The following is a 15,905-nucleotide window of genomic DNA, read 5'->3' as shown; positions in this document are numbered from 1 at the left end:
CATAGGTGACCTGCCACCTGTATGCACTTTCTTTTTAACATAGAAGAGAATGGCATAGTTTTGCCCCCTACCAGCTAGGGAACTGCCTAGACTCCCTACACATGGTTATCTGCTTTAAACATTCCGTGCCAGACTTGTTCATACTACATTGTACATTAGAGGGTTAAAAAAAGGTTGTTTCAAAAAATGCATATTTCTAAATTGCAGCAGATAAACGAAATATTCAACATCCCTTTTAAAGAACCATGTTTGTAAATTTACAGATGAAGCATCTATGAAAGATTTTTTTTTTAGACTTTTTGTATTACGGCCCATCTTGATATTGGCGTCAAATATTAAGAGCAGCTGTTCAGTCCCAAGCTTATACCTCACTGATAGTTTCTCCGCACAACACGCAGTGTGTGAATATGTCTGATTAGATGCCAAACCTCCGCTTAAGTTCCTCTGGTTAACATTTGGCCTCATCAAGATAATAATCCTAGAATTAAAAGTCAGCTCCACTGTAATATGTAGAAGTATCCCTGGCATCTATATTTAAGCAGTAGGAATCCCCGCAATGTGCTCCCTCTATCATGTGCTTTGGCTTTTGATGATCACAGCAAAATGAGGTTATGAAATTGCTCGTGAACCTGTTTGATGTCTTGGGTAGGATGTCCACTTGGGTGGCCACAGGCCATCATTTCCTGCAGATCAATTTCTATGGCAGCCCACAGAGACCATAAACGACATTGTAAAGGGTTCTCAGGCAACTAATTGAATACACCTGATATCTACTTGCCAACGGTCCTGTTTTGGAGGCAGTCACAACCATTGTCAAAACATCTTATGGTCTAACATATTTCACATGCATTGTGCAAAATGAATGGGGCATGACATAATGTTGTGATACCATTATATAATGTGGACGCATGGGGTCTTTTTACTATAGACTACATTTAGACTATAAAATGTCTTGGTAGAACTCTTACTTAAGTCAAGGGGGGATGAGCTTCCATATAAATCAGTGAGACTGGTGGCCACCAACTGTATACATGATAGTTGAACATTGATGTTCCAGTAGGATACAAACAACTGGCTGTCACCACTCCCATTAATTTTAAAGGCAGCTGAACTCCGGGGAGTGTGAGAGAAGCATACTTGGGTATTCTTCCTGCTCTACTAGAGGCAGCCAGGGGAACGAGAAAAATCTCCAATAACTAAAGAATATATGTTCCAACTGGCATGCAGTAAAATTCATTGGTGCCTAAGCAAATTGGACCCAAATATACATTTCCAAGAAAATAGGGCTGGGACGTCTCTTCAAATGATTCCTTTCTGTGAGAGTGGGATGTTACAAAGTTTAAGAGGTTTCAGCCATAAGCAACACTTTATTCTTTTGGTTAAATGCCTTTTTTGGTATCCATTTGCCTAGGCTTACTCCTTGGCTGCAAATTGTCATCCTGCACCTGCTTTGATTATCAGAGATACTTTAAGGCCGCACAGCTGCTTGCTCTCTGATAATTCTAAGGTCTTCAGCCTGCCCTGTTCTGAAGAATAAATAACTCCCAGTAATTGGGAACAGGTGAGACGCATGAGCCTCCTAATTGAATCTATGAATCGGGATCATTTGCCACTTGAAACCTATTGACAGGATAGAATACTAAAGCACAAAGCCCACTCAGCACAGTACCAGAGACCTTAGAACACGATGTTCATGCTGCCTCAACCAGTGGTAGACTTTAAGAAACAAACAATTATTATTATATAATTATTGCTATATTCTAGCCAACTCAACACATATCACAAGATATCTGTTTCTAATATTATTTCTTTAACCATTCCTTGGTGCCGCATAAGAAGGATAAGAACAATATTTATTACCCCTAAAATATAAAAGAAATTGGGCAAAAACTGAAAAAATTCATTACATTACATTTTAGCAACTGGACTACTGATCCCATTTGAGTACATCTTTCTTGTAACTAGTGGCTACCCCACATGATGTCATTGTGACATCATTGGGGTGCCTATAGATAATTATCTGAACTTTTTTTTTTAAACACTTTTATGCTCACATACCCAATCCCCTTTTCTTACCTGGTTCTTAACAGTTATTAATGAAAAAGAGTATGGTTATGTTTACCCCTACATACCATTATAAGCTACTGTATATCCCCAAACCGCTTGTGTTTCTACAATACCAAGCGTATTTTCATGCATTAATTCAGCACACCCATATATACACATTTTATCATAATAAAATTAGACACCGCACAACACTTAAACAGTCGCTTAAAATAAAAATGTCTTTGCTCTTCATTTCTTGCATTAAACTATGTTACTTTTTATGCCACTGCTAAAGAGACTTATTAGTGTCACTTACCATAGAAACATTAGAATATACAGGAAAACAGTTTTTTTCCATTTATCTGATTTATTCTCCAGGGTCCTCGAGGTCAAATATTCCTTCCCTGAATTCTAATGTATCACCTCTGGCTATGAAATTCTGTGTTTAATCACAATATACTCTACACTGCGTCTGACATAAGGGAATAACGGACTTGAGGCATAGAATATCTGATTTAGTGGCGAAATAAAATGATAGAATGTTCCAAGCTAAGACTATCATAAACAGTTCACAAGTACCCTCTGCTTAAACGCTCCCTCGTTGCCTCTTAACTACAAGCCAAATAATCGTTCTATGGTCTGAAAATGGTAAGTCCGTTAGTTCCTACTGCCTAAATATGTTAACCTTTCTTATATAATGTGTCTTTGTACAAGTGTGCTCCCTTGTCCTAAAGGAAGCACTAGGTGAAGCTTTGTTAATGATACCTTGATCTACACATTGTGAGCATATTTGCATTTGATGCATTGTAGAACCGTCTGACACACGCAAAAGAAAGATCGCTTTGGAAGATATCACAACCTTAAGAAAAACCTAACAAGAATATAGAAGGGGTTTTAAATCAAAAGTGCTCTTAAAAAAGGAATTAATCATCTGTAGGCATCAGACCAGTAGCTGGTATTATTTTCTGATCTATCCTAACAAGATCGGTTAGGGATACAAAGATGATGATCTAGTAAACCATGATAATAGACTCATGATAATTCAAATTTCCTACAGCTCAAAGGGAGTCATCCAAATAGGTCAGGAGGGGTATTTATTATTCTCCATGCTTTGTTTAGATAGCTAACCCTTATGTGACACTGGTCTGTTATACTATATGATGAATCAGGTACATGTCCCTTAATACAGTTCGTGGCATTCTCCATGGTAGGGCACTAATATTTGCACAGAAGGAAGTAAGTGATGATAAAACATGAGTGGTGAGATAATATGATGCATTGGGCAAGTAAGTATAGTTAGTAAGCAGGTCTACAGTAAGCGCTCAGGTATCCCAATGGTTTCAATGCACCTTTATATATTGAAAGGGACTCAAATAGAATAATTGTTTGGTCTTTGTTCCACACTCCCAAGATGAATAACTTACTCCGTGTAAATGTAGTGTTTTTCTTTCGCTGGATGACCACGTCCATGACTTTCAAAGAAATGTTTGGTTGCAGGAGACATGGCTAATCACAGAAGGGTGGGAAGAGGGGCAGGCAGCGGGTAGAACGTCACATCTGGAGAACTAAACTCAACTGAACTCTAGTGGAAGCAACCATTGTTGAAGCCCGGCATCTATGTTCATCTTCTTCATGTTGTTGTCAATAGAGTATTCAATTGCCAGTACAAAACTGCATACTTCATCCACTACCGCTCAACATTGTTCATTATCCACAGTACTTTTCATAAATATACATAATAATACATTTTTCTGGGAGCTATCAAGAGTTTGAAATTAATTAAGTTTAATTTATTCTGGTGACCAGTCATGGAGCCTTCCTTTGCCACGGAAAGTTCTTGAGGTCAGAAACAGAGGACAGAAAATCCTACATAGTAGTTTAGGTTGAAAAAAGTCCAGATCCAGAAAAAGACAAAAAAAAACTTAATTGTAGCGATTTCCAAATTGTGCCTAAAAAAGGGGGAACATCCATCTTGAATTCAAATGGTTTCTCATTGGATTGACATTTATTAATGCTACTTATTTAACGCCATCTATTAAATCTGAAAGCACAACCTATGTAGGTAGTGAATTCCTACGCACCCATGTCTGAAATAAAATCGCTGAGTGGATATCGTATCACCCGTTACGTCACGTGTCCATCTTATATCCATTTATAAGGAAGCGATGCTGCTCTTTCAGGTTCTACCTCCCGTGGCGGCTTCAGAGGGAGCATCAAAGGTGAACATACTAGAAGAAAGTGCTGGGATTTTTCAGATCTTCAGCAGGGAGTACATTTCTGGAAAAGGCTAAAGAGATCAACTAACCTGCCAAAGAAAAAAAGAATGTCTATCTCTTCATTACACGTCGATCCGAGAGGATTGAGAAGGTTGAAGTAAAAGTTATGAAAGCAAATCAGATAATTGCCTGCCTGCACCGTCGCCTGGCTGTGTTTGTGTCTAAACAGAGAGCTTTTCTGAGCAGAAAGTAAGCATTTTGTATTACACTAATAAAGAAGATTCACTGCGATCTGAATCACTATCTTCTGAGTTGTCTCGGTAATGACCAGTTTTGAGTTAGCAGTCATTGATTTTGCAGTCATGCTCTGCAATAATTATGAAAAGATTAGATGCCATCGCAGTAATCATTGTGATTGCATGCCTGCAGTGTTTAATGTGCGACTTTAATATTGTAATTCCACTTCAGCTATTTTCGACGTTAAGACTCGGATCTATCGGTGGTGTTAAGCAGGAAACGGCCCTTTACAAACAGCTACCAGAAATATCACGCAGGCCGTAAATTATCTTAACCATGTTTAAAATGACCTACTAAGAATTGCTTTTAATAATCAGTTTTCCATCAGTGGGGCTATTCTCTTAGAAAGCCTCAATGAGCCGTGGTTTCGGATGGAGCCATCAAGAAATAGTTCAAATAACAAAATGGTTTTAGAAAACAGCGGGTGCTTTTTCTGCTCAAAAAAAATGTTTTATTGTGTTATGCTAAAGTATTCTATTTAAAGGGGCAGATGCCTTTGTTTCCAAACTAGGTTTGGCCGCAGCCAACGGCAACACCAAATATTAACCCCTTAATGACAAAGCCCGTACATGTACGGGCTCAAAATGCATTGTTTTCAATGGGTTTAGGGACCGCCCATTGTCCTTAAGGGGTTAATATTAATATGGTTTTTGTACAGTCCTGCCCATATTGAAATATTTTATCTTTTTTTTTAACAGTGCAACTGATAGAATAAAACTTTTTTTAATGCCATCTTGATAGCTATTGATGTGACGAATTACGTTATTTAAAAAGGAATTGTGTCGTTTATTTACATCATTTCATTTTTTTTGAACTCATTTTCGAGATGTTTATACAAATTACTGTGACTATTAATGTTTAAAGCACCATTATACATTCTGAGCTCCTAGACCCATTCTGAGTTCCCGTAACAGAGGGATATCAAAGGAGGAAAGAGGGTTTGGGTCCCAGAGAGAGAGACTGTCCCTTCTAAACAGGGACACTTGGGAGGTATGTTGTATAATACTGCTGAACAGTACCTGGATTATTTCGCATTTTAAAAAATGTAAACATTTTAATATAAAAAGTAATATTATTGCTGGTGTTGTATGGCTGTCATATTTTCATTGTTCACATAAGGTTAGTTATTATTAGGCAGCCTAGTAGCTAGTGTTAGCCAAGGTAGATGAAAACTGATAACCAGCCATGTCCAATTTAAATTATTTTATTGTTAATCCTTTTTCCACTTGGAAATAATATAACAAGGCATTATATAATGTTTGGAGAAAGCATTGATGATGGATTAGGAAGGGTTTTTAGGACCTCCTGGAGGCCAAATACTTTGTGCTATTACAGTATCACCTTACTTGATCCATACATGGGAAATATTTCATTTCTTAGTGACCTCAATATGTTACAGGACAAGACAAAAGACCGAATATATATATCTATATATATATATATATATGTGTGTGTGTGTGTATCTTAGCATGAGTGTGTGTGTGTGTTAGCGTGAATGTGTAGGTGTAAGTGTGTGTTAGAGAGAGTTGTGCAAGTATAAATGTGGTAACATGAGTGTGTAAGTCCATGTGAGCATGCATGTGTGTGTATGTTAGCATGAGTGTGTCATTTTTATAATTGTGAGAGTGTGTGTCAATATGTGTGCCAGTACCAGTTACCCAGTAAGGGGGGATAGGACCACCTGGCTTTAGGTGTCCCAGTCCAGAAGGTGCCAGCCCTCCCCTTCAAACAGGTGAATGTGTGGCATCTGGGAGAAGTGGGATCTTTCCATGTTTTTATAGAATCATCATACAGATGGAAATGGAGGGCCGGGATGGTATTTTCTGTCTAACACAAATAAAAAAACACAACTTACTTAAAATCCCTTGCGTGCTATTAACCACCCATGGAAACTGATAGCAAAAACACTAATTGGAAGACCTATTCATGATCACAGTAGTGAAGAAGAGGAAGGAGCGGGCTCCAAACCATGTGACCCTGAGAATCTGCCCCTTCACCCTGAAAACTCAGAGACTTAGGGTCAAACCCTCTGTGTTCCCAGGTATGGTAATAGCAGGTAATAAGAAGCAAGTGTCTGGTATGAAATTTTAGGGAAATGTAAAATGCTCAGGAATTAAAAAAAACACATGATGTAAAAATGTTACTTAATGCTACATATTTTAATGCAAAATCTGATAAAAACAAATCCTTTTTTCCGCTATGCCCCCTTGGTGATTTTTACATTTCTTGAATTTAGCAGTAGTAATTGAGCAAGGCAGATACATTTGGACAAATTATTACTGCTTCTGTCAATTACACAAGTTCCTTTAATTAACTGGAACCCTTAACACTATAAGCTACATTAATTGCAAGTAATCACTCTTAGCTGTTATCTTGATTATGGCCATGGCACGAGAAGAAACTGTCACCGAGGAGTAGTTACCTACAGATGCCAGATCATTACTCTTCAGAGTAACACGACTTCCAGGAAATACTCTAATTTGGGGAAGATCAGTCTAAGACACCGTAATGTGCATGCGCCTAGGAGCTTTAAACGGGTCGTTAAATATATTCAGCATGGAGCGTACTGTTACGAAAGCACATGAAATGAGAACTCTCACTTCTGTCCTTGGTATTTGAGTAATTGTTCATTCTACTTTGGTGACTTCCGCTTAAGCGTGACTTGGGTGTTTGGAGTAGGGATGGCAGTTGATTAGTGAAAGAACGTATAAACAAAGAATCTGATGGTAGATAAACTATCTTGGATCTAAGACAAGATCAATATACCTGCACATAGTGTCTCCAAGAGAAACACATTGCAGGGTACGTATACCCCTCTGGTTTGCAGGTGTTGGGACCCTAGTCCATTCGATAGGCTTCCATATGGAGAAGGAACCAATGGGTTAAAAAGTATACCTATGCTCATAGACCCAACACGGAAGCATGGACACAACTTCAAAACAGTGTATAGTTTTACTGCATTATGATGCTCGATACTCGTGAAGATGAGAAACCGGCTACCGTACAAAGCTAGTTCAGAAAGAAAAAAAGTTCTACCTATACCTGTTTGTTTTCAATCAGTTTATGATATTTAGTTTAGATGTTCACTTTGTTGAAGTTGAGGACGGTGGCAGCCCATGGCAGGGCAAGCATTATCAAATCAACTTCCTATCTTGAAGTTCTTTTCCTTCTTCTCTCCCTTAACCTTACAACCCCCCCCGATCCAATAAAAAACAGTAACTTAACAATAGGTAAAAGCTAACAATTATGCAGATCCTGAGAAAAGAAAGCAGTACAATGACATGGTTTTATGTATAATATAGTATAATTTGGGGACACAGACACCTCCTCTTTGGGGGTAAACTATTAAAATATATTAAGGGCTCATAAACATTTGAAGACAAATCATATAAGTCTAATGTGTATATCCTCTAATTCTATGAATTACTACAGCCGTCATATGCGTTCATGTAGCCCCCTTGGAAATTTTGTGTCTTTCCGTGTCCCCCAGGTACTTGGCTTGCAGGAGACGTGTCCTGCCAAACACATGCACAGAAGGTGCTCCTATTGAGTTCTATGGGAGCAATTTCCTGCCTCTTATTGGTAGCTTTAAGTGAGAGAGGGCAAGGGGTTGTTCTGTAGCTCTGGACCTGCAGCTTCTGCTAAAGGTAATTTATCTTTATTTTTGTAAGCGGGTTTAATGAATGCCTATTAAAGTACTTACAAAGTAAGTGCCCCTTTAATAAAAGGTAAAAATGTATGTAGACTTCTAGAAATCTATTTCTGTCCCGTTTTAATAGGTCCTTGATTTCCTTGACTTTGTAGTTGCAGCTACACGATTGTGACGAGTGTCTCCCCATTTACGCAGATTACAACTTTAATGTCATTAAGAGCAAAACTGCCTCCAATTCCCATGCTACAGATTATCAGTCTTTTTCCTCGACGTAAAACATTATGAGCGCAGATGCTGGCAGCCTAAATGTCTGCCTCACATAAACTAGATTTAACCGTTTTCCCCCTCTTTAAGATCTGGTATGTGTGCTTTGCAAAGTTTGTTCAGGAAAAGTTGACTATTCCAAACGTTTTCGGTAAGAATGCTCATTTACCCCCCAACCAATAAAGAATACCTGCCCCCCATGATGGTTTTTAAACCCCTGGGATGACTGAAGACATACGCAACTGAGTATTATTTTTCACTACTACTATTCTTCCAAGTCCTCAAGGTGGGGGAAACTAAGGCATCACCCATAGTCATTAGGATCCCAATTCTTTGAAAAAAACAAACCAAACAAATAAAAAAAAACATATTTTTTAAATAGTATAATATGTACAATTATTTTATTTTGCATAAAAAGTAAGTCTTGCGCAATCATTCTCTTATTCACTTGAATATTAACATTCCGCTGATCGCTTTGTGCTTTCTTTCTCCGATAGTACAGGTGCCGGATGTCGGAAAAGCGTATCGTAGGGGAAGGTCTTACTTCTATGGATGAAACCTACCCTGCACTGTTTTTTTTTTACAGTTCAATATGATTTTTTTTAATTTGGTTTTAATTGAATTTTAAAAAAATACCAATTTGTTTCCCTTTCAGTTTTGTTATGTGCAGCTGGGAAGGCATGCCCGCTGATATTATCTGAAGAATAACAAATCATACATCATTTATTTGTAATAAAATGGCTTCAATTTTTTTTTTTTTAAATGTGTCATAGGAAAGATCCAACCAGCCGAGCCTCCATAAACATTTAGTATTCTGCACCGCGCTTCCTTAAGAGCCAGAAGAGTCCTTTCTGGGAACAAACGGTAACTAAGCAGTGAGGGCCCTTCCCTGGGCCTGGCCTATAGGCATGCCACTTACTGATGAGAAAGCCACAAAGCATGGCTTTACTGTCGGCAATACGTGGCCACGCAAAGGGCATTTGATGTCAGTGCTTGCTAGTATCTACCAAGGACTCGTATGCGAAACGCATTAACTCTGAAGACGATAAACTTTATTTCTTGTGTTGCCGCAAATTCGTATTATTATTTATTCTTTTTTCCCCCAGATAGGAGTCTCTGGCACTTAAAGGATAAAAAAAGAACCAGCACGTACTTCCGTGTAGCCTTACACAATCCGTATAGACGTACTCACATATGCTCATATTCTCCCCCGACAGTTCCAAAAAGACAAAAATTATAAGCACTTTAGTGAATGAACCCGGAAAGCTGAAAGCAAGAAACAGCCACATTAGGATAGTGGATACTTTGCTTTTGGAATGGAAATTAGCCACTGGTTATGATGATGAACCCAATGAAGCTGATTTAATGCAACGCATTGCCTTTATCCTAAGTTTGAGCAATTTTTCAAATCAGTGCCGCGGGGCATGCAGAGTCTTAGTTCCTGATGAAATTGCAAATGTAGACGCACAATAAAATAGTTTAGTGTTGTATCTGAAATGCAAAACAATTGGACTATATAAAAGACATGAAAATGTGTGTCTTTTTTTTTATTTAGTTGTTGACCTTTAAAAGTATCTCGCTTTAACCAATTTATCATTTTTCTTATAAGAAACGTAATAGCTGTGTTTTGTGCACAAAAAAAATACCAAAAATGATGGTTTCTTACAGATTAACTATTGCTTGCCCTTGTCAAACAATGGCGACAGGCAGTTTCATTTGTAATATTGTAAGAGCATTGGGGATGCCATGATGGGCCTAATGTGCTACCAAAAGGCTCTCGGAGTTCAAGGATCTTACAGCTGGAGTCGATGGACGGCACTTTGGGGTCTATTCACTAAAGGGATAGTTGTCGTGAGAGTTGCCCTATATTGACTATTCATTATGAAGGCCAACACTGACAGTTTTTTCCAGCAAGAAGGGCTGAGCTGGCGCTGTATAATGTATAATTTGAGTGAGGAGACATCTTGCCGATTTGACTATACATTATACGGGGCCGGCCAAGCTCTTCCTGCAGCAGAAGCTCACTGTGGTTGGCCCTTCACAACGAATGGTGAAGTCAAAGAGCTGAAACACAACTCCCCAGACAACTCGCCCTTTAGTGAATAGACCCTTTTCTTGTTTTTTGTTATGATCTTAATTGTTGCTGCTGCCATTTCTTACTAACCCCTTAACGTCCAACGACGGGTCAGGCACGTCACACAAAAACCGCGGCCACCTCACTTCCAGCTGGTTGGTCTGTGTCGTTATTTTGGGAGGTGGGTGGTTATATATTTTGGGGTTTAAATTGGCATTCGAGGAGTATGTCCGACAAGTTCAGGATGTCTTTGTACGTCTGGCCCACTTTAAACAATTTTACATATTCTAACAACTGATACAACATTATGAAAAAAAAACACTATTTTTTTACCCATCTCAGGTGCTGTAACAGAAGCCTACAGATAACCATCTTAAATCACGCCAAATTACACACCGCATGCTGGTGGCTCGGTCATGGGAAATTATGAAACTACGTGATGTCTCATTTGTTGTGTTGGAAACAAATGTAAATAAATTACTGGGAGAATCTCATTTACATTTAGAAAATTCATCCAGGCGCATGACATGACTGCAAATCCTGCTTTCTTAACGCCACTATAGAGCCACTCATTAAATACAGATCCACGGGTGGAAAGTTGGGTGGGGAGTTCCGTTATAGACAGATATTACTCTAAACGCCAGCATTGAACTTATACAACGCTAAAGAGTGGAGCAACGTTGGCTTGCAAAGAGTTAATTGGAGGAATTTTTATTACTAGGCAGTGAAAGGGTCAGGATGCAAGAAAATAGGTGGCAAAAGTATTTCTGTACTGAGGTTATCACCCTCCTGTTCCATCACCCTTACAAAGGCCGCCTGAACAAATCGCAGAGAAACCTTAAAGGGGAGGAATAATGCAGATTACACAGAGGGCAGGAATGTAAGAGGATATCCCCCAATGGTTTAATTCAAAGTGGGTTCCTAGAACATACATATTGCTTATTTTACTTTATAGACACTAATGCATACGATTGTCTGGTGGAATGAAATGTAAAATATAGTATTTGTGAAAAGTGACAGTGATTTATAATATACATTGGAACTTCCCAGGACTCGTCACCTAGAAGAAGAAGTTGTGTTTGAGTTAAGGTGGCCGGAGTAGCCCCCAAGAGACTAAAAAGGGATAGGAATAAAACATATGCGTCGTACTGAAGAGCTTTAAACGGGGCCAGTTCATGAACTTTCTGCCCTGCTAGATCTGCAACATCAGGACAAGCTCTGTGCTCTGGGAGCTTCATGAAATGGGTTTCCATGGCTGAAGTGGTGTAAAGCACACCGCCACTGGACTCTGGAGCAGCAGAAACATGGTCTCTGGAGTAATGAATCACGCTTCTCTATCTTGAAGTCTGATGGATGATTCTGGATTTAGCAGATATCAGGAGAACGCTACCTACCAGAACGCATAGTGTCTACAGTAAAGTTTGGTGGAGAAGGGATAATGCAAGCAGCGTTGGACTGAGAAGTGCTGTTCTTCCTGACAATTACACGCATGTACAAGCATAGACAGCATGTTCTTCAACTGCATTTCCTCCCATGCATCTTTGCTCAACATAAAAGAAAAAACTGCTCTATTCACACCATGCTGGAAAGGGGAGGAGCCTGGATGTCAATCATATACATGCTCAAAAAAGGGGAGGTGCTTAGACACATATAATAAGTGACATGCCCCCCAAAAAAGTACAAATGAATAGTGTTTTTAATGTAGCAATTAACACCCCCCACACCATGGAACCACTATGCATTGGTACCAAAACCAGGGTTTAATATGATAAATAAAATTAAATATTAATTAAATAGTAGGCTGAATGTTGCGTTTTCGTTCATCAAACAAAATAATGGACAAAAGAATATGGCGGCGTAAAGATGTAAACCAAAACGAAGACGCACAACACGAATAAGCGTTGTTTCTTCATGTTCTTGTACATATATATATATACTAGGCTAGCCTATTAGTTAAGACAAAATCCCTAAATATCTCCTAGCTAATCTCCCTGCTCCCTTCCCCCAATACAAGTCACTGCCTCTAGCCTATCTTAATTCTTCTGTAGTATAGCTGTGGTTAAGACGGGAATCCACAGGGTCGACAAAAGCTATTAGTGTGAGAAAAATAGAAATAGAAAACCCGGCAGAATATGGAGAACGGCCAAATATTCGTAGAATACAAATAACTTTTTTACAGAAGACGGACACAAAGACTTTTGCTGGCGCCGAAGTCTATTAAATACTTCGTAAGTGTTCCTCTTTAACAGAGCCAATCCCTCCTTGGGACGGTGACGTATTCACCATGGTGGGCACTGCCCTAGGCCTGACCCATGGCGCAACCACGGCAACTGGATCTATGGCCACTGTCCTTACTGCTAAATGCTGGGACATGATGTCATATCATTATTTTAGTGGGAAGGGTTGACCATGAAATACTTTATATTTCTGGCACTTACGTTGTTAAATACACCATTTAAATACCGTATTTGCTCGATTATAAGACGAGGTTTTTTCCAGAGCAAATGCTCTGAAAAATACCCCTCGTCTTATAATCGGGGTCGTCTTCTAATCAGACCCCAAAAAAATGCTGGCGCCATGCTGCTTACCGGTCGCGAGCAGCGTCTCTTCTGTTAGAAGCAGGGCAGGAAGCTTGCAGCGTCCTCACAGAACTCTATCTCCCCCCTCCCTCCTCTGAGGGCGGGGCCAGAGAAGTTGCTACAGCCGGTCCCCTGCAGAAGTCTGCGAGTGGGAGATCTGCAGTTCAGGTGAGGGGGTGGGGGAGGGTTTTTGAGTATGTGTGAAGTGTGTGTGATTAAGGGAATGAATGAGTATTTAAATGTTTGTGAATGAGTGTGAGTGTGTGTGTGATAGCATGGATGTGTAAGGGGGGTGGGGGTTGTAGCATGGCATATGGAGGCTGTAATCCCACTGCTATCATCCCCAGGTTCCAGCATGTACTGGCTGCCTTGGCTTGATAGGAGTGTGATTGCTGTTAGCAGTTTGATATATATATATATATCAAACTGCTAACAGCAATCACACTCCTATCAAGCCAAGGCAGCCAGTACATGCTGGGTTAAAAGGCATATCATGGGGCTGAGTGGCATATAGGGGGTTAAAATGCATTTCTGGACCTCCAGAAATGCATTTTAACCCCCTATATGCCTATATACCTCCAGAAATGCTTTATACCCCCCTATATGCCACTCAGCCCCATGATATGCCTTTTAACCCCCTATATGCCAGAGTGGCATACAGGGGTATAAGGCATATCATGGGGCAGAGTGGCAAATAGGGGGGTATAAAGCATTTCTGGGGGCAGAGTGGCATAACTGGGGGGGGCAGGTTGGCAAATAAAAGGAAATTTAAAAAATATATTTTTCTCAATCATAGCTTTTATTAAACATGAAAATAATTTACATTAATTAATATTTACTGGTAAAACTTTTTCCCTATAGGGTAGTCTTATATTCAGGCTTTTTGTTTTTTTCCTAAATTAATATTTTGATTTTGGGGGGTCGTCTTATAATCGGGGTCGTCTTATAATCGAGCAAATACGGTATTGAGAAATTATTTTTGAAAAAGTCTATTTTTGATTTTTAAAATATTTAATCATTTTCATTTTTTTTTTTTACTTTGCAGATACTATATTCACTTGTATGTGCTTTTAATATCTATTTATCCTTATTATAAAGGACGTAAAACATTACCGATTATAAAGCAACGGCTGTCCTGAAAGAAAGAGTTTAATGAAATACAACAAAACGGGGTGGAGAGCTAGCCATCACTCTTGCTGCCTGACCAAAGTGAGGAAAATGCAAATATGGTGTCTACCAAAAGGACAGATTGTAGTCTATAAAAATAAATAAATAAGTGCAATCTATTTAGCAGAACTAGAGCAGAAGCGGAGCAGCAAGCCACAGGCCGGCTCCCACATCTCGGTATCGTAGATCACTTTCCTGCGCTTCACAGCTCACTGTCTGAAATCTCATTAGCATGAAGGGAAGCGGAGCAGAAAAACCTACGAGACCATGCGAGACCTGCTCAGCAAAAGCTTGGGAGGGAGATGTCCAAAAATATAATAATATCCCATGACCCGCCGGAACTTTCTCATTGGTAAGAAGAGGGGGAATGTGTTATCTTACCTGGAAAGATTAAAAGAAAACGGCTCTGCATTGTGATTTCACTAATACCTGCAGTAATGACAGGCGTAGCCTTTCAAAAGAACCCAATCATCAATTTCTCTTATTTAAATTTTAATTCAAAAATATATTTTTAATTAAAATGTAATTAACTATATATATATATATATATATATATATATATATACATATATATATATATATATTATACATTTTTTGGGGGGAAAATGATACCGTATAGAGGATATTCTCATACAGCTATGCCCAAAAGCACTCCTCCGAGCGCACGATAGACATTAACCCAAGAAAAGAAAACACAGCGCTCCTGAGATGTGGCCAGTGAATCCACACGTTTAATGACAGACAAGGTGGGAGCACAAACATTTTGGGGTACACACAGCCCTTTATCTGAAGTCACATGGCTTTCAAGATCAAAAACAACATGGGTTTTCCTCAGGAAGATCTTGCCAAACAAATCTTATTGATTTTTTTGATTGGGTGACTAAAGTAATTGATCAAGGTGGTGCAGTAGACATTGCGTATCTGGATTTCAGTAAGGCCTTTGACTCAGTCCCACATAGAAGACTTATAAATAAACTGCAATCTCTGGGTTTAGATCCCAATGTTGTTGAATGGATTAAGGAGTGGCTGAGTGACAGAAAACAGAGGGTTGTAGTCAATGGCGTATATTCAGAACAAGGTCTTGTTACCAGTGGGATACCTCAGGGATCTGTACTTGGACCCATTCTCTTTAATATTTTCATTAGTGATATTGCAGATGGTGTTGATGGAAAGGTATGTTTATTTGCCGACGACACAAAAATTTGCAACAGGGTTGATGTTCCTGGAGGAAGAAGCCAAATGGCAAACGATCTAGGTAAGCTGGAAAAATGGTCAGAGCTGTGGCAATTGGCATTTAACGTGGATAAATGCAAAGTAATGCACCTGGGGCATAAAAACCCAAGGGCAGAGTATAGACTATTTGGTACTGTCCTAACCTCAACGTGTGAGGAAAGGGATTTAGGGGTAATTATTTCTGAGGATTTAAAGGTAGGTAGACAATGCAGTAGAGCAGCAGGTAATGCTAGCAGAATGCTTGGTTGTATAGCGAGAGGTATTAGCAGTAGGAAGAGGGAAGTGCTCATGCCGCTGTACAGATCACTGGTGAGACCTCACTTGGAGTATTGTGTACAGTACTGGAGACCATATCTCCAGAAGGATATAGATATGTT

Source organism: Spea bombifrons, chromosome 3, assembly GCF_027358695.1.
Source record: "Spea bombifrons isolate aSpeBom1 chromosome 3, aSpeBom1.2.pri, whole genome shotgun sequence".
NCBI lineage: Eukaryota > Metazoa > Chordata > Amphibia > Anura > Pelobatidae > Spea > Spea bombifrons.
This window is presented reverse-complemented; position numbering follows the sequence as displayed.